The sequence below is a fragment of the Peromyscus californicus genome, unplaced genomic scaffold (genome assembly GCF_007827085.1).
Source record: "Peromyscus californicus insignis strain IS unplaced genomic scaffold, ASM782708v3 Scaffold_21__1_contigs__length_65335640, whole genome shotgun sequence".
Taxonomy (NCBI): Eukaryota; Metazoa; Chordata; class Mammalia; order Rodentia; family Cricetidae; genus Peromyscus; species Peromyscus californicus.
This window is the reverse complement of record NW_026294514.1, coordinates 14538085-14558651: the sequence shown is the minus strand read 5'-3', so window position 1 is coordinate 14558651 and position 20567 is coordinate 14538085. Positions and strand designations below refer to the sequence as shown.

General features: G+C 46.4%; 1 long non-coding RNA gene across 1 annotated transcript; it reads left to right on the top strand.

Moving 5' to 3' along the window:
• Positions 1–17291: 17291 nt before the first annotated feature.
• On the top strand, positions 17292–19953 carry LOC128117314 (uncharacterized). Its single transcript, XR_008220787.1, has 2 exons — positions 17292–17426; positions 18968–19953. It is a non-coding gene; the product is annotated as an uncharacterized LOC128117314 (long non-coding RNA).
• Positions 19954–20567: the final 614 nt, after the last annotated feature.

The window sequence follows — 20567 nt, the reverse complement described above, 5'->3', positions numbered from 1 at the left end:
TGACGTAGTGTATTTGACAAGAAAGACCACAAAGATGGTACCAGGCTGAATGGAAATCTTCAAAGCGCATTGATTTAACACAAACTTGCAAGCACTTCCTCTCTACCTGCTGTTCTGAATCTTCATTGACAAACACATGGGGATCATATGGACCCAGGAATATTTTGCAGAAATGTCAAATCCAGCACTCTGAAAACTGTACATCATCCAAATCAGTGTATTAGTCAGAATTCTCTAGAGGAACTAGGTATTATAAACACGATTAATTAGATTGGCTTACATGATAGGAGCTGGGTAGTCAAACAATAGTCATCTGAACTGAGATATTAAGACATTGGTAGCTGCTCAGTCCACACAGTTAGATTAGATCAACTTCTAGAACTGGGTTGTTAGACTGTCAAATAGGTAATAAATGCAAAGCACTTAGTACAGAGCTTGCACACAGAAAGATCCTAGTGAATGGTAACAGAGTGGACGTATTTACTACTTAAATAACTCTGCGAGTTAGACATATGAGCAATGTTCTCTTATTCATTTATCTACTCCCGAGACTTCCTTGGTTAAGACATGCCTTTGTCAATGTGAAGATGCAAATCCTGTTGGATGACCCCAAACTCATTTCCCCCCACAGCAACAGCAATGTTGAAGTAATGTCGGCTGCTGTCTAAAATAGCTGGGTGAATGCGATCCAGTCCAGGCTCATTCTCTAGAGGGTAAAGAGCTCATACCACAGCTCAGGAAGTTCAATTCCCTGCCGCCATCTCACCCTCTCAGCTTCCCATTTCTCTCCTTTTCTTACCAGTACCTCACACTCTGAGACTCCATTTCTGCACAAGAAGAAACGGGATAACAAGGAGTACACACACAGTAAAACTCTGAGATAGGACACCCTTTAAAAAATATCTAAGCAAAAGTGACCTCTTTTGCTCGATTTATGACCTTTTTAAAAATATAAAATCTAAGAAATTGGCTAAATAAGGTTACTCTGATTATCCCCATGGAAATTCTAAGGGTTGGAACTCTCAAGTTTGGAACTTTCTAAACATATAACTTTGGTCTACTAATTAGGAACCTTCCTGAGTGGAAAACCAATGACCCCAGTTCAATACCAAATCCCAACCATAAGGCAGCCATGGGAAAGGGAGCAGGGCAAAGCCTCCTGAACATAGACGAATGGAACTCTTAGTCGAGGAAACTTTAAACAAGATTGTACCTGCTTCTCACAGCACGGTGGGGTTTGAAACAGTAAGCGACAGCCGAAGAGCAAAGCAATAAAGCATTGCTGGGATAATCATTTTGTACAGGATGTGAAGATGTTTCTCTGTTTAACCTCACCTGCCTAAGGCCCCTTCTGGTTGGTTTAATAAAGAACTGAATACCCAATAGCTAGGCAGGAGAGGATAGGTGGGACTTCCGGGGAGAGATAAGAACTCTGGGGAAAAAACCTGAGGCTTAGGAGATTTGCCAGGCAGACGCAGAGGAAGTCAGACTTATAGTACTAAGGAGAGGTAATGAACCACGTGGCAGAATGTAGATAATATAAACACCAATTTAATTTTGAAGAGCTAGTGGGGAGCAAGGCCAAGCTAAAGCTGAGCTTTCATAGTTAATAAGAAGTCTCCATGTCATTATTCAAGAGCTGACAGTACAAAGAAAGACATCATGGTTAGTATCACCAGTTTTGGTTTGGTTTGGTTTAGATTTTAATAATCTGTGCTTCAAGGCAGAAAGTTAGTGTCGCTTAGTTCACATTGTGGACAGTTGTCACTTCTGGCTGCCTATCATCTGAATGTCCTATCCTTAAACGGAGAACCACTGTCTTAGGAATCCTCCATCAAAGGAGGCAGAACACACCTCCCACTTAAAAAAAAAAAAAAAAAGGCTGAAATGTCACAGACTACCTTTCCCAACATCCTTTGCAAAGAGTTACGGCCATAGAATTCACCAGTTGGAATCAGCCCCTCTGGAGACTGAATACGGTGCTAGTCAGTGACACGAAGAAGCAGCGGCTGTGTAGTGTGCTCTAGAGGAGGCTGCAGTTGCAGAGGATCGTGTTTCCCTGGCAGCAGTAACTGTAGATTGGGCCCCGCTCTGCCCCTGGAGCAGGCAGTCCACTGTGCAAGCAGACGGCTGCAGACATGGAAACAACCCCTTCCCTGTGGCAAGAATTGCTGGTCCCTGCGTCCCTACAGATGTCGTAGCCTGGCCCTCTAGCTCTCCTAGCGACCCTGTAAGAATCCCCCTGTTGGTTTGATAACTGAGTTTAAATCAGCTGGTGTCTGTTTGTGTTGCCTGCAGGTTAAGTTTATAGATTCTGAGAGCCTAAAGGAGAAGGGCAACAACATTCGGAAAAGAAGGGGCCAGGATGCTCCCACATAAAATATGAAAGGACATGACGTGTCTGAATCAGACCTACCACCAGAGTGGGGCAGGGCTCCTAGGCAGTCTCTGGGACTTTCAACATATCAGCCCAAGTCAACTGAGGGCAGAGTAGGCCATTAGGGGACACAGACAGGTGCCCAATGCGGTGTGTTGAATGGAGCCTGAAAGAAAACAGATCAAAGCAACTACTTACACTTCGTGAACATGAAAGTGTAAGAGACAGCAACAAGCGCCCATGAACCGTGAACATTAGAAACCACAAACACAAATCTTTGGTCCCCTGGGTCCTTCATCCAGTCAGCTTCAAATGAAGTTCCATTTTTTGTTAATACATCTTTAGCTATATTTATGCATGTATTATTTTTTTTAATGTATGAGTGCTCTGTCTACATGCATGCCTGCATGCCAGAAGAGGGCATCAGATCCCATTATATAAATGATTGTGAGCTGCCATGTGGCTGTTGAGAGTTGAACTCAGGTCAGGACCTCTGGAAGAGCAGCCAGTGCTCTTAATCACTGAGCCATCTCTCTAGACTTTTTTACTGTGTTTAAATAAGTGACTTATTTGAGTGTGGGGGGGGGGGGTGTTTGGTTTTTGGTTGGTTGGTTGGTTTTGGTTTTTCAAGACAAGGTTTCTCTGTGTAGCTTTGGAGCCTGTCCTGGAACTTGCTCTGTAGACCAGGCTTGCCTCAACTCACAGAGATCCACCTGTCTCTGCCTCCAAGTTCTGGGATTAAAGGCGTGTGTACCACCACCAGCCAGCAACTTACTGTTATTTTTTGTTTGTTTGTTTGTTTGTTTGTTTTTCTAGACAGGGTTTCTTTGCGTAGTTTTGGTGCCTGTCCTGGATCTCGCTCTGTAGAGAAGACTGGCCTCGAACTCTCCGAGATCCTCCTAGCTCTGCCCCCGAGTGCTGGGATTAAAGACACCACCATGCCCAGCATTTAAATTCTTGCCACATAAGCATGAGGATCTGAGTTCAGATCCCAGCACCCAGGTGAAAAGCTGAATGTGGTAGTACTCACCTATAATAGAAGTGCTGGGGAGGTAAGGAAGGGCGGGTCCTGGGAAGGGTGGGAGGGGGGGTTCCTGGAAGGGGACAGGACGGGTCCCTTGAATTCATGGTGCATTGGTGAGCTCCAGGTCCAGTGACAGAATCTTGCTCAAAAATAAGATGGAGAATAAGAGAGCACTGAACATTACCTCTGGCCTCACAGGCACGGTCACACACACACACACACACACACACACACACACGCATGCACACACAAGAACATGTATACATGAAGACGCCACACAGAAATAGTTTTTTATAAGCAAGATAGTATTTTTTAATGTTTTCAATGTATATGGAACGTTTATTTTCTTACATCAGTAAAATGTATCTAGGCAATCGGGTATCTATCTAGGAAATTCTCAGAGATTCTGAAAAATAAAGTATTCTGGATATTGAAAATCTGTCTGGTCCACACATGCCAAGCTTTCAAAACCAGAAAATAATAAGGCATGCTGACTCTCTGAAGAGAACAGCTCAGAACAGTTCTTTACCTTCAGGATCCCTCGGTGGGTGTCTTCAGAGTGACCTCGGGAACTCTGATACAGATCTGCCAGTGCAGAAGAAGGGAATCATTTATTCTAATCACTTTAACACAACAGCTGTGATGACCACGTAAAATTCAAGCTCAACGTGGTCTCTTCCTGAATTAGACACACTTCAAACAAAGTGAATGAGAGCAAGCAACTATCCAGTTACTTTTCTGCTCGGTGATAAAAATACCCCGAGAAAAGCCACTTACGAAAGGGTTTGCCTGCCCCACAGTTTGAGGTTTAGTCCATGGTGGGGAAATCAAGGCAGCTGGTCACTGTGGTGATATATTGTGTACCCTAATAAAATCTGCCTGAAGATCAGAGGGCAGAACAAGCCACCAGATTAAACATAGATGCCAGGCAGTGATGGCACACACCTTTAATCCTAGCACTTGAGAGGCAGAGAGCCGTCTGGGTATCTGTGAGTTCAAAACAACACTGGGCTACATGAGATTGACTCAGTCAAGAGAGAAACAGAGCCAGGCAGTGGTGGCACACACCTTTAATCCCAATATTTGGAAGTCACGCCTTTAATCCCAGCATTAGGAGACAGGAAGTGATGGCTGGGCGGGAAAAGGTATACAAGGCCTGAGGAGACAGGAACCGAAGGCTTTTCCAGGCTGAGGAGTCCTAGAGGTAAGATGTGGCTTGTTCCTTTGTCTCTCTGATCTTTCAGCATTTACCCCAATATCTGGCACTGGGATTTTTTATTAAAAGACTGTTTAGAATTCGTGTTACAGGTCACATTGCAATCAGGAAGAAGAAAGTAATAAGTGCATGTGCTCAGTTTGCTTCTTCCTTTTTATACAGTCCAGGATCCCATCCCCAGGGATGGTGCCGCCCATAGTGGGTGTCTCTTCCTACCTCATAACCTAATCAAAATAATGCCCCCCACGGGTGTGTTCAAAGGCCCATCTCCCAAGAGAGTCTGGATCTTGTCAAATTGCCAGTTGAAATTAAACCAGCACAGTATGCTTTCGCGTAGCCCCAGAGAGCATGACTGGCCGAGTCTGGGTTCAGCCTGGCATGTGTGTGGCAGGCAAAGCACACCACATTCCCAGCAAGTCATAGCTGTCCGTTCGTCCTGCCTTCTCCACCCAACGGTACAATGACAACATCTTGTTCTTATCAAAGAAGTCAAGACAGGGTCTATCTTGGCTACATAGAAAGCCGAGATCCAGGTCAAGTTTCTTGACACTCATGTTTGCTGTTGGCTGAGTCTTCAGCTACCTCAGACTTCTCATGGGGACCTTTGTATTTGATGTCCAGATCTTCTGTACCTGACTTGCTCCTCTTCTGCAGGTCTTAAAATAGGGCAGTTCCTAGAAACCACTGGCTATGCAAGCAGTGCAGAACCCCATCAGGGCCCCCGAGGAGGACACACAAGGTCGGCGTCACACATTCAAGTTCTTTGTCCTGTGATCTAGGGGCTCGGGGTGACAGCGAAGTCAGCAGCCTACAATCCATTGACCCCACATCCGCCTGAGATGCCTAGTGGCCTACAATCAAGGTACTTCAACAGAAGCTCCAGCAAACTTATTTAGCCAGTAATTAATATCTTTTCAAGCTTTCCAAACCCAATGTTTTTTGCTCCAAGAGTAGTCCAACAGCCTCCTCACCCCAGCATAGAATACTACCTAAGGCCAGGCATATTCCATGTTGGACACTGTGATATAAGAAACCTATTTGGACTTTGTTTCAAGTTCCTGGCTGGGGGGGCTTCTAAAAATATGAGGTTTTCTGGGTGATAGGAATTCTTTTTGTTGTTCCTAATGTGCCCCTTCCCATCACACCTGCGTTTTATTGTTTGTTTTTGTTCTTTTGGGGGACCCGCCCCCCTGCTCCCAAATAAATTATACATGGAGGCTTATACTTAATTATAAATGCTCGACCTTAGCTTGGCTTGTTGCTAGCTAGCTTTTCTTAACTTTAAATTATCTCATCTATCATTGGCCTTGGGGCTTTTATCTTTATTCCTGTATACCTTTTCTTTCCTTCTTACTCTGTGGCTGGCTGTGTAGCTGGGTGGCTGGCTCCTGGAGTCCTCCTCCTTCCTCTTTCATTCCTTCTTTTCTCTTCCCAGATTTCTCCTTCTATACATTCTCTCTGCCTGCCAGCCCCACCTATCCTTTCTCCTGTCTTGCCATTGGCCGTTCAGCTCTTTATTAGACCAGGAGGTGTTTTAGACAGGCACGGTAACACAGCTTCACAGAGTTAAACAAATGCAACACAAACAAAAGTAACACACCTTAATATAACATTCCACCACACCTGAGCTTTGCTGGGAAGTGACTAAAGCTGGGACCCTTAGATAGCATCAGCATGGAGCTGGTTACCAGAAAGTACAAGAAATGGGAGGATTGGAAATTTCAACCCAGCCCCGTCTCCTCTGGGAAAAGGACAAGGAGAGTGCAGACTGTAGTTTAAAACTGGGGGCATGCACTTTTGGAGAACTTTCGGGTTGGACAAAGGCACCCCTGAAGGCAACCTGGAAGCCTCATGCCTTAAGCACACCTTACGTTGCTGTATGTGTGCCTTACTTAGCTGTCCCTGCGTTGGCATCTTTTAACAAGACAACATAAGAAAATTCTTTTCTGGGCACTGTAAGCCTCTTGAGCACACTACCAAGATTAAGGGGAGGGTGGTGGGAGCCCCTGGTACACAGTCAGTAAGAAAGCTGCCTGGCCTGGAGCTTGCAACTGGCACCTGAGGTGAGGGAAGTCATGTGAGACCGAGCTTCACTGGTCAGGTCTGATTGCCACTCTTAACATGGGGTCAGAACACCCAGATGGTGTCAGAGAATTGGTTGATAGCAGAGAAAATGCCCTAGAGACATTCATCACTCCACCTTGGGAAAGACCCAGCCACTGGGGCCCTAACATAGATGGCTCCCAAAAATTCCAAAGCACTAGAGTGCCTTGTTTTCCAGAATCCAGTTTGTTTTTCTATTCCTTTGGCAACGGATAAAGCTGAATATGCTCTCCCAAAAGCTACTAAATCGTAGTAACCCTGAGGGATGAAGGGGTATATAGTGTGTTCAGCCTTCTTCATCCAGTCCCACCGGGTGAGTGACTTGACATTAATGTTCTCACAGATCTGGGACCTAAAAGCCCAAGACCAAGATGCTGTATCTGGAGCGTTTTCTTCTCAGGTCACAATCACCTTCTCACTGCATCCTCGGTGGTCGTGTATTCAAAGACGAAAACATTTACTGTTCCTTTTCTCATAAGAACAGCATTCCTGCCAGTTTGGGGCTTCCCATTAACGACCTCATTAGTATGAAGTAGTTAGTATCTTCCTAAATACCCCATTTCTAAATTCAAACACATTGGACCACACGGACTCGCTTCAAGTGTCTAACAAAAGCGATGCCTCCATTTATGTCCTTACATCTCTGCCTACAGTCACGGGATCATCAAGTTCTAGAATGTTAGGGGTGGAAAGAACATTAGATCCTCAACTGTTGTGTAAGGAAATGGGGTTCCAGATAGAAGGGATCTGGCCGTACATGTGACTAAGTAGTGGTGAGTCTGGGAGTGGACCCCCAGACTGTCTCCCGCCAGACAAACTCCCGCTTCAGTCAACCTCCCAGAGTCGACTCATTAGGAAAGGTATTTCATAAGGCAGGATCGAATGTTTTACAGCATGACCTTCTACCAGGAAAAGGTTCTCCTCAGGAGACCTATGAAATCCTGTGTCTCCACTAAAAACCCATTCCGAAATGTCAGCACAAGATTTTCTCTTGTCAAAAAAAAAGAACGAGATCCAGAGACTTTTAGCTCGGTCTAGGGGTATACCGTGAGCAGCTCTTCTTCTCCCCGGTGGGAAATAAACCCAGGACCTTGCGTTTGCCAGCAAATCCTCTATCACTGAGTCAAACCCCCAACCCCAAGCACAACAGCTCTTTTGTTTTTAATAAAAAAGTGTGTGTGTGTGTGTGTGTGTGTGTGTGCGCGCGCGCGCGTGCATGCGTGCGTGTGTGTGCGTGCGCACAAATGTGCGTGTGCAGGTACCCACAGAGGCCTTAATCAGGCTTCAGATCCTGCACAGCTGAAGTTAAGGTGGTTGTGAACAGCCTGATGTGGGTGCTGAGAAAAGGAAACATGCCCCATGGCTGAGCCCCCACTCCAGCCCTGTCCCTCAGCAGCTCTTGTTGAGGGGAGTTTCCTCACACGTGAGGGGGTCTCCTGAGCCTTCTTATTCCTGGACCTCAGTCTCCAGGAAAACTCATATTACCACGGTACAACCGTGAGGGCCTATCATCCTCCCCTTTCCGAGGTCATTCTAGAATCTGTTTTGCCACTCAGTCGTCGAACGGCCAGGCCTGCACAGAGCACAGCCTGGACATTCCGGCTCCTGTTTCTGGCCCAGCTTTGCAAAACCAGGTGCTTCCTGCTGGTGACCAGAAGCGTTGCTGTCATGAACCTCCAAAAATGCTGACAGGACGCTCACATGGGATGTGTGAGGCAGCATTCTGCAGAACACTGTGAACGTTTTTCCAGGACCACTTGGACCCTGACTGCAAAGGCACATGCCCCTTGACGGCTCGGCTACTGTGCAGAGGAACCCTGGAACAGACTCTGAGCCCCGGCTCCTCATCCACTTCCCGTTTGTAGGTTCTGCTCCAGCCCTAACACGTGACATTCCTAAATCCATCTTTCCAACTTTCCCTAGACTTCAGCCAAACTGGCCTCATGGAGTATCTTTTCCATCTCTCATTCTTAATTGGTAAAACAATTCTCAGGGTTTGCACTGTGGACCTAATTCATTTTTTTTCCAGTTCTCCTCTCCAGTCTGGGAAATAGATTTTCTCTGTGAATGGACAAAGGCCCCTCCTCCACTTCCTGGTTTGGGCCTTATGCTGCACAGGGGCCTCTCTGCAGGCACCATTCTGCTCCACACTTGGGGAGCTGGAAGAAGAGTTCCATCCAGAAGGCTAGCTTTCACCTGCCCAGGGAGAATAGCAAGGCCCAGGAGCTCACTCCTATCACTGTGCTGGGCACCCATAATATTCTACACCCCCAAAATAACCCCGAGCATGGGCTGGTGGTTAGACACCTTTAGACACCTTTAGCCCCCACTCTCCAAAGACAGAATTAAGAACAGGATATGCACAGCTATGCCACCGATCCACCTCTCTGGCCCTCTCAAGGCCTCTTACTGAATTTGGGGAACGTAGATATGACCCCAAACATGTGGCCTTTTTGAGGTTTTGGTTATGAGTCTTAACCGTTAATGGCTGACCTGTATCTCCAGCCCTGTGTGACCTTTCTGAACGAACCTCTCTTTCATTGATTTTAATGTACGAAATAACAGGTTGCATATGATATTTTCATAGATAAATCGCCGCGTTTTGCTCATACTCTCCCTTTTTCACTGCCTTCCCTTATCTCCAACCCTGCCAGCTCCCTTCCTCCACTCCCATAGTCCCCTCTGCTTTTATGTCTCATATATTACACATACATGCATGTATATTCTACATTACGCACATGAGAGAAAAGAGGCGGTCTTTGTCTTTCTGAATGGCTTACCTCACTTTGTCTGGTGATCTCCAGTCCCATATATTTTCCTGCAAATGAAATAACATGTTCTTCACTATGGCCTCTTCTTTATCATTCATCTGTTGATGAACATCTGAGCTGGCTTCTTGATCACTGAGAATAGAGTATTGGTAAACGTGGATGTGCAAGTGTCTCTGTGGTGCGCTGACTTAGACTCCTCTAGCATACACCCTGGAGGGGTGTAGCTAGAGCATACGGTAATTGTGTCTTTTGTCGTGATTTTTAGGACCCCCTCCCCCATACTGATTTCCATAGTGGCTGGACCAACTTCCGTGCTCATCCGCAGTACAGAAGGGTTCATCTCTGCCATCCTCTCATCAGGTCACGGCCTGTTGTTTGCTTGGTGACAGGAGAGAGACGGCTCTCAGTGTCATTTTATTTGGCATTTCCCCGGTAGCTAAGGATGTTGAACATTTTCTCATTTATTAGCTCTCCATTCTTTTTTTTCCTTTTTCTTTCTTTTTTATTATTATTAAGAGATTTTCTATTCATTTTATATACCAACAACAGATTCCCCTCTCCTCCCTCCTCCCACCCACCCCCAGGCTTCCCTCTCAATCTACCCCCCCATTCCCACCTCCTCCAAGGCAAGGTCTCCCATGGGAGAGACCATGTACCAGCAGAGCCTGGTACATTCAACTGAGGCAGGTCCAAGCCCCTCATGCCTGCACCAAGGCTGCGCAAAGCCTCCCACCATAAGCACTAGGCTCCAAAAAGCCAGCTCATGCACCAGGGACGGGTCCCGATCCTACTGCCTGGGGGCCCCCTATACAGATTAAGATAAACAACTGTCTTGCCTGTCTTCACTGTCCATTCTTATTCTATAAATCCCTCTTGAACTGCAGACATGGGACATACAGGGTGGGTGGTCTTTTCCATCCCTCAAGACTCTCGCTTCTTTTAAAACCCACCACATTCCCTCCAAAAGCCTTCCTGAATCTCCCTGCATTCGGTGTCCTTCCTTCCTCCACCAAGGCTGAGAAAATCGTCAGGACAGTAAAGAGCAGCTGCCACTCCAACCTCTACACCCCGTTCCCGCAAACCGTGGGAAAATGCAAGCCTCCCCGGGTTTTTAGATAATGCCTGGGTCATTTAATGTCAGGGGAAGAATTTCTTGGCTATTAAAAACACATTAACAACTGGAATCCAGGATGCTTTCTTCATGCAGTGACATCACCATCTCAATGCACACCCCGTCCCATTCCATTCCGAAGATGTAATTATCGATAGTCACAAAATGGATGCATCTACCAATACCAAGCAAACAAAAAGAGAAACAGCTTTAGTAGGCGGGGAGAGAGAGAGAGAGAGAGAGAGAGAGAGAGAGGAGAGAGAGAGAGAGAGAGAGAGAGAGAGAGAGAGAGAGAGACTAGTTTAAAAAATCAACATGTCCGAAGCTGTCACAGCTCACATTCTTACAATTGCAATGACACACACTGACCAATAGATGGCAGGCAGTCACTGCTCCACAAACGTCTAGTTCCCACCCACATGGAATCAGCAGTGTCGAAATTTGCTGTGTCAGGGTGGGATTTTTCAGGATCATCCATCTTTGCTACAACCACCAGACTGGTACTGCGGCTTCCATTTCTCCCCAACAGCTGCGTGATCACAGAGGAGACCTTGTATGTTCCCTTAGTAAGAAGCTGTTTCTGTCATTTATGAAAATGAGCCCAAGTCCACAGACAAGGCTGTCGTTCACCCCGCTCCTATCTTCGGCGACCAACATCTAGTCTAAGCAGTTCTTCAGAGTCCCACCTCTTCCTGGAGCATGTCCTTGGCCTTGAACCCTCCCCACATTGCCCACCGTCTCCCTCAGCTTTTTAGCCCAGACCTGGCCGTAAGCACCAAACTGTAGCCGATGGCTAGTCCGGATCTGTATGTTTGTTTGCCCCTGGTGTTAATGGTTTTCTCAAGCCTGACCTTTGCTCAGTAAATGATGATGTAGGTAGGTGTCTGCAATCCGGAGGTGATTACAACATGGGGTTAGTATCTTCCAACCTCGTGATACCGAGCCAGAGAGAATGCCCAGTGAATTTTCAACCCACTTGACTGAGCCTGTCCGTTCCTGTTCATCCATCCTAAATCTGTTTATTTTGAGCTAGTGTTGTTTGTTGTTGTTGTTGTTGCTTGTTTGTTTGGGTTTGGTGCTTGTTTTCTGCTGGAGTTCAAATCCAGGGCCTCACAAATGCTAGGTAAGCACTCTGCCGCTGAGCCCCACCCCGGCCCTGTGATTGAGTTTTCAGAGTTACAGCGATGACACACGTTGTTAATTGCTGCAGTGTGGAGAGCTTACGTCATCATCCTGTCGACACACAGTCAGGGAGCGTTTTGCAGAGCCCAGGTGTCATTGGAAGAGCTCGACTGACAAACGCTGAGACCCTAACAGACTTGTGAAGCAAATTATTGCTATGGATCCCCAATTTACATGAGGGAAACCCTAGCCGCAGAGAAGTTAAGTAATTCCAACAGCAGTCGCACGGAGCACCGGGATTTGCGCTCCAGCCACCTGGCTGGAGATACCACGTTCTTATCCGCGCCTGCTAACGTTCACCTTGAGCTGGAAATGAGGCGCAGAAGGAGCTAACTTCATCTCCTCTCCTGTCAAACAGTGGCAGGCTGGCTTGAAAGCGAGCCTGAGCGTACAAATAGCTCCTGCCTGAAACCTCCTCATGTGGATCTTTACAAGTCCAGACTGGCCAAAAGACTCCAGTACAGACGCAGTAAGGTTACCCATGAGCACACGGGGAGGCTCCCAAGAGTCAGAGCCAGGAGTTGAATTAGCAGAGATCTCATTACCAAGAGAAGGCTGGGATATGATGCTGCTGCCTCAGCCTCTATTTGTCTTTCACATTTCTAAAATGGGAGTGATTTTTGTCATACTAACTGCAGCATGGGGTCCCAAGAAGACAGCCCCTGGACACCAGAGCTTCAGTGGTATATTAAAGCATGCCTGTAAACACTAGATAGAACACAAAACGTAAAGCGCACTTAGCAGCTACTCAATAGTTAAAAAATAAAATTATCACGCAATCTTATTAACTCTAGCCCATAGTGTACACTCGTCTCCCAAACAGATTAAAACAGAAGCCTAGATACTTACACATTAATATTCCTAGCAGCCTGTGTACAATAACCCAAAACTGGAAACAACCAAAATGTTCAGCAACCGACGAATAATGTTTTTTTTGTTTTTTGTTTTTTTGTCCATGTAACAGAATGTAATTCTGCTATAGAAAGGAATGGAGTTTGATGCGGACTTCATCGGGAGTGAAACTAGAAAACTCTAGGAGAGGCAAAGTGAGGTAGACACAGGTCTCCTGGCAGAAGGCACTAAATTCACAGGGACAGAAACAGAAATGAATAGTGTCTGTGAGGACGAGGAGTGGGGTGCTGCTGTTTAATAGGTACAGAGTTACCATTCGAGGCTCTGGAAGCCGACGGGGGTGGCAGTGATGCAGTGATGTGAAAATATTTAACGCCAATGAACTAACTGCGCATGTCAAATGGTTAAAAGAGTAAAATTTATGTTATGGATGCTGTACCACAATAAAAAACACAGTTTCAAAAGAAAAATCTAGGGCGTTTGTTAGAGATTGTCAGTTACCTAAACCATATCCATTTTCTTTTTATTTATCAACAAAACCTTGTCCAGGAGGGAAATGTTTTTTCCCCCATAGTCCCTGAAGGCAGTGGTGGCTACATGACTTGAGACTGTCCGAAGGGATACAAACTTCCCTGGTTACTGAGGGGGGTGGTTCCTGGAGGAGCGCCCTGAAAATTAGGGATGAGAGACACCCATTTACTGGTGTACAGAAAAACAAATGGGAAAAAGAAAGGAGGCTAAGAGACTGAGGAAACTGTGGAGCGGCTGTAGCTTTTGTGGGGTGCTTGTGCCTACATTTGGGGGTCTTTGAGAGAAAAAACTTATGTCTGATTTTACCCCAGATGCCCACTGCCGAGCACAGGTCCTAATCAATCCACCACATTAGCCCCTGTATTTATTGTAGCTTCTGGCTTTATCACGGAAGCTGTGCATTACCAGAGCAGGGTTGACGGTGTCAGAAGGACTCAGGAAACTGAAGATGGTAAAATGAGTTAGCCACCCGCCTAATTGATACTTACTTGGAGCTAAGGAGCTGAGAAAAAGCCCCCGGCCTGTCTCTCTGCCACAAATGCAATCCTAAAACATGGAGACATCATTTCCTGTCCCCTGGGGCAGCCACATGATGGATGAGCTTCTTCAGCGAGCTCAAGTGTGGAGAGTCTGTTACTCCCGGAAGAGAGACGAGGAAGCATCTTACTCCTGCTCCCTGTTAGATCTGAGGGGAGATGGGTTTCTCTAAGGGAGGTCCACAAGTTAACGTGGTACAGGGATGGGCAGCCCCATCAGCTCAGCACCTCACAGTTCAGTGGAGATCCTCTGCCTCCTCGACCTTCAACCCTGCTCCACCCTGCCAGTGACTTCCTGGTATGACCGTACCCAGGACCTTGTCAGCTCAGGAAGCTCTCCAGTGGGATCTCCCTACCCTCCTCTGCTCAACTTCCTCCACTTTCACTCTTCAGCCTCGTGCTGGAGGCCAAGCCCACAGAAGTGCCCACTGCTCTGGGGAAACTCAACACTGGAGGTTGTGAAGGCAGAACCGAGTAAAGGAACCCCTGGTGGCTCTCCCTATTTCCCGGATCTAAGGCTTTCCCCCCTATATTTGGCTCCGTGTTTTTTTATTTAATAAAATCATTTTAGAAATTCGTCTACAAGGGAGGAAAGGGTTTATTTGACTTATGCTTTAGCATTTCTGTTCATCACTGAAGGAAGTCAGGTCAGGAACTCAAACAGGGCAGGGTCCCGGAGGCAGGAGTTGATGCAGAGGCCATGGAGAGGAGCTGCTTATTGCCTTGCTTCCCCTGGCTTGCTCAGCCTGCTTTCTTATGGAACCCAGGACCACCAGCCCAGGGATGGCACCACCCACCATGGGCTGGGCCCTTCCCCATTGATCACTAAAAGAGAAAATGCCTTACAGCCGGATCTCATAGAGGCATTTCCTCAACTGAGGCTCCTTCCTCTGATGACTCTAGCTTGTGTCAAGTTGACACACAAAATCAGACAGTACACATATCTTTAATAATATACTAAATATCTGTACCTTTAATACCTATCCATGTAAAACACAGACACAGACACACACACACACACACACACACACACACACACACACACACCCTATTGCACCAGCTTTGACGGGATATGTGAGAAGTTACAATGGTAGCAGACAGAGAAGGAGGGAGGAAAAGGAGAATCACTTTTCAGTGTATGCTCTTGTTCTCACATTTTAAGCCATGTGCCAATACCTCCTATCGAGTTTTTCAGAAGGACACTCACTCAGTAAAGCTTCCCTGGTGTATCAGACTCCCACGGGCACCATCTCTCCACCTAAAGTACCTCTGTGGCCTCCAGAGTCCACTCTGCCTGCATCCATGTGGGCTGATGTCATCAACCAGTGACTCCTGCTGACCTGCAGTCTGAACCAACACCAGAGAGAAGTAGGTCACAGTGGTGACAGCGGTCCCTCTCCAGCGGGGGATGACTCTAAGGAGTGTGTCCACACCGGCTCCCCCAGTGCTCCGGGAGCACTTGGCTACAAACGTCTTGGACACACACTCTCGCTTGGTTTCTCTGCCTCCCATCTCACTCTTTCCACTCTTAAGTGTGTGTGCACGCGCATGTGCATGCTCATGCATTCATGCATGCTCCCATGTGCACAGAATCCCGAAAAAAGTGATGGATCCTGTTGAAGCCGAAATTACAGGCACCTGCCACGAATACAGGAAACTGAGTTTGGGTCCTCTGGAAGAGCAGCCAGCACTCTTAGCCAGTCTCTGGCCCTACCCCCCATCTCTCTTATCAGTGATTTCTCTGAGGTCACCGCCTATTAAACTCTTCACTCTAAAACTCTGCGAACCGAATGCTGATTTCAGGGTGGAAACGAAGAAGCCGCCATTCCAGCTACATTCCCTCTCTGTGTCTTGCTTTCCTTGGCAGCCTCTCCATCTCCCATGGCAAACCCTCCAACAGCCCACTGTCCCTAGAGACAGTCACTTCAGCCTCTAACTGAGCCTCCCCAAATTCAGTCTTTGCAACCTCAAGCTCTTCAGTGCTGCTCAAAATGCCCAGTCAGTGTCTCTTTCCCCTCTCCCGCTTTTCCATGGAGCAGCATCTCCAAGTTGAGCTCCAGGACAGTGTGCTGTCCATCTCCCTCCTCACAGTCACCGTCCATGTCCCAAGGACAGAGAGGATACAGGCACAAACTCCTGATGACTTCCCTATTAGTGGAGACCTAAGAATTTCACTTAAATGTGTATTACCTTCTTAGATCCAGAGTTCTTCATTGGATTTTCCTTTGTGTCCAACTCCGGATCCAGACACCACAGGTTCCCAGTTCGCAGCCTGGCTCCACCACTTACGAGTCTTCTGATTTTAAGCAATAGATTTCACCTCTCTTATCTACAGGAAAAAGACAGCATCGATGCCCACTTCACATGGCAGTTTGAAGAGTGAATGGGTTAATGTGTGAAAGTGCATAGACTGGAGCCTAAAATATTGCATATGTCCAGTAAGTGTTAGTTATTTTGTACATTTCCATATATATATGTATATATATATATATATATGTGTATATATATATATATTCTAAATAGTCTGTGAAATGTTAACAAGTGTTGTCTTTGTATATGTATACACTTGTGTTCCCTTACATTGGGTCTTACTTTCTGTCTTCCTTTCTTAGAAGACAAAGGTCTCTCTTCTCTCTTTCTCTCCTGTCCTGACTAAATCCTCCATCTATATTTCTTCCTTTCTTCCTTTCTCTCCTTTTCTTTTTTTCTTTCTGGTTTTGTTTTTTTTTTTTTTTTTTTTTGTCAACAGGATTTCTCTGTGTAGCCCTGGCTGTCCTGGAATTCACTATGTAAAGATTCACCTGCCTCTGCCTTCCAAGTGCTGGGAATGAAGGCGTGTGCCACCACCATCCAGCCCTCCATCTGTATTTCTAACTCAGACAGTAATTTGCCATCTAAGGCTGATCGATAGCCCCCCCCCCCCATTTACCTTCCTCCTTTCCTTTGCCATTAAGTCAGCATCAAATATACAGAAACACTTCTCATTAAAAAAAAAAAAAAAGTCAAATCATTCTCCTACCCTGCCACCTAATTAAAGCTAATTCTCCTGCCCCGGCTGCCTATTATCCAACTCTGACCATCCACCCAAACTAGACTTTCACCCCTTCCATCAGTGACTCCCTAATTGCCACATTGCTCTTATTTAAAAGTATCTTTTACCAGAAACCTTTGTGCATCATTTGATAGTGTCAGGCATGACCTCTGTTCATTCATCCATTATTATATATTGAACATTTACCATACATTTTGTATTATGGGCTTTTAAGGGTCGGGATACAAGATGATAAAGACCTTCGTACAGTGGGTTCTCCCAGGGACACGATGGCGTGTAAGTCGTTGACTGGAGACATGGAGACTCTAGTATGGAATTCAAGGAGGGCCAGGTGGGAAAGGGAAGCCAACACAGGTACATTGGTGAACGCTATGGGTAACTCGGCTCAGTCCTATAACAACAGCTCGGCGATGGCCAAAAATAACCTCAGCTGCCTCCAATAGGTGAGGAAGATGGGAGATTCCTCTACCAAGGCTCACCTGTCATGACCTTTCCCAGCATCCCCCTCCTGACTCACGTAACAGCAAGCATGCTAGGGGAAACCTCCAAGAGAAAGCTGCAGAAGCTTGCAGCGAGGTGCCCGCGGTAGCTATGGTAACGGGATAAGTCAGGACCGCTGGCAAGGCTTTCCCCACCTCCCCCATGGAGATTTCAGTGGTGGATAATAAAAGGTAAGCAATACAATTTCAGACAGGGTCAAATGCTGTGAAGAAAATGCAACCGTGTGATAGGATGGTCCTCGGCTGTGCCTTTGTGGGTAGAGTTGTGCCCCCTCCCCGACTTGTTGACATTCTGGGGTGCAAAGCCTTGTTATAGAAGTCATCAAGTTAAAGGGAAACCATCAACGTGAGCCTTACTCCAGCATGAGCCCTAGCTTTATAAAGGGGTGGAGCATTTGGACAGAGGCACTCACAAAGGGAAGCTCATGGGTCAGGCAGGATAAGGGAAGAAGAAGCCAGCCAGTGTGGAAGCCAAAGACAGCAGCAGATTCTTGCACACAGCCTTCAGAGGGAAATAAACCTTGGCCTCAGATTTCTCCTCACTGTCAGACTCTTAGTCACTGCGTGACTGCTAATTTGATGGGGTGGCTAGGGAAGGCCCCCCTGTGGAGGCAACATTTCAGGTGAGGCCTCACTGAAAAACAAGAGCCAGCCCTGAGCAAGCCTGGGGAAGATTGCTTTCCATAGAAGACTAGCAAAGACAAGGGCCAGGGCCGTGGGAAGAATTGGGTATATTCAAAAATAGCGAGGTCACTGCAGCTGGGTTTAGGGAGTGTGAGAGGGAACGGTCCAGAGCGAGGTTTAAGAGCCTGGCAGAAATCATATGCTATGCCACAGGAGCAATTTAGGGGTCAAACAGAGAAATTGTAGGATCTTCCTTGTACTTTTATGAGTACTCTCCCCAGTGGCAATGGTCCAAGCAAGTGAGGAGGCGGGATAAGAGGCGGGGAGACCACTGAGGAGCCGGTTGCCAGTGTCCAGGCAGGAAAGGCAGGCTAATAGGTCAGAGGGCAGGTGGAAGGTACCAATGGAAAGAGAAAGAGGCGTGAACAAATTCAAGGATCCTCAGGAACTGATAAGAAGACTTATTGATGGGAGGAAGGAGGAAGTAATCAGAGAGACAGCTGTTTGCTTACAGAGCAGCTGGTAGCTGGTGCGGTCACTGGGATGGGGTAGCCTGGGGCAAGACAAGGTTAGGGCTATAAACGGAGTCACCTTTGTTATGATTATTACGTGTGTCCCGTCCGGTGTCCCCACCCCCCACCCACCCCCATCCCACCTCCCCAGGGTATCTTGTGTATGCAGGGATACCTGCTGGCATTCTGGGCAGATGCAGCGGCAGACTGACTGGTGACCCACTCCATGCGGGCATGGTGGCAGGGCAGCGGGTGGACATTCACCACCCAGAGGCTGCATCCTCGTGGAAATGGTTTATTATAATGAGGGATAATGAGAAAGATAGGAAAAGGCAGAAAGGAGAGGGAGAGAAGAGAGAGGAAGAGGGGGGGTTTGAGGGTACACACCTCATGGGAGGGAAGCAGAAGAGAGAGAAGGGGTGGAGTTTTTCTTTTACATGCAGGGCGGCACCAAGGGGCAGGATTTCAAAGGATGGATCAGAATATTAACAACCTTCCCATGCTTTTCTCCTTGCTCCCTGACTTCCTCCTAAGCTGTTTCTCTGTCCACAGTCATTTCTTGTTCCTTTCTTTTAGCTCTCCATTCTCTCCCTGGATGACCTCATCCGTCCCCAAGACTCAGCTAACAGCACCTCCAAGCCAATCACTACCAACTGTTCACGCTCAGCCCAGTTCCTCTGCGGAGTTCCAGAACTATATCCTCAACCACCTTGTAGATTTCACACCTGGAAATTCTAACTAAATGTCCAGGCCTCCCTAAATTCGGTCTAGCCAGGCCCCACCCTCAGGGCTACTCACCGGCTCTAGCTCTGCGAAGTGGTTCAGCTGTCTACCCAACCTCCTGGCTTCTCATTTCCTCCCAGGTCCCATGATCGTGTGTGTAATAATAGTTAAAAGAATGGTCATGTGCAAAAATTTAAAAGGGAGCAGTGAACTTAGGATCGCAAGTAGCATTGATAGATGACGTAACTGAACTAGAAAGTCCTAGTTTTGAAACATTATTCTTCGTTTATGTGAAATATTGTGAGGTTATCTGAAAGAATTAATGATTGAGATAACTTCTTAATGGAAAACACATGTTATAAAGAAAAACCGAGTAAATGGGGAGGGGACCCCAGACATCAGGAGCTCAATATGTACATATTACTCTTGTCTTCTGCTTGCCATTTTTTGGGGGGTAATAGGTCACTTGCTATCTCAGAGTCACGGTTTTCTCATCTTTCAAATGGCTGGACAAGTTAATATTGTCCCTACCTAACTCACAGGGACGTTTCATTATAAGGGGGGGAAAGCTTATTATCATAAACAGTATCAGGGAAGACATGGATGAATTAAAAAAGAAAATCTAACGAATACGACATAATAATCAAGAACCAGGTGAAGGGTTTAATACTAATAAAAGTCACTTGGACTTTTATTAGTATTACTCACTATGGTAACACAACAGAGAAGTCATACAATTAAGAAAGATCCCTAAAGCCGTTTGAAAATAAATCAACACTGATTTTTCGATTTAAAAACCTCTTATATTTAAAAGACATACAAAAAATGTTTTAAACATATCAGGTTTACTTTCCTTAATGTCTGCCTTCCTCAGCTTGTTACGTTTTCTGCATGTTCTTCATAGACATAGTAACAAGAGAAGCTTCAAAAGCCCATACTCTCAAAAAATGATTTTTTTCCATTTTTAATAAAGGCTACAAAAAATGCTTTTCAGCGATAACAAGCATGAAGGGATGGAGTTTGAAATAGAGCTCCATTGTCTGAGGCCATTTCAAAGGCTTGTACTTGCTGCAGTATTTTCTTTTTGGTGAATATTAGTAGCCATGGCCTGAATTTATTAATGTCCAGTCTGGAATCAGAAATGCAATCTCCAATAATAACTAAGTGAAAGGACTTTCACTCTGGGGGCAGGGCCAAGCTCAGCAGGCTAGAGGCAGGGGCCCAAAATGAATTCCGATCTATCTTTTTCTAAGAGAAATTGACAGCAGACATTCCTATCTCTTTCTAACAACTCGAGCTGACTATAATTGGAACACAAAGGCCAGTCATTCAGCTCTCCCACCCCTGGCCTTTCCTGCAGTTTCCACGCCATGGGATGAATGCTGGCAGCCCTGAATCATTTTCAAGTCACTGGGAATGCTCTGCAGTCAGCAGAGCCTGTATTTATGTCTAC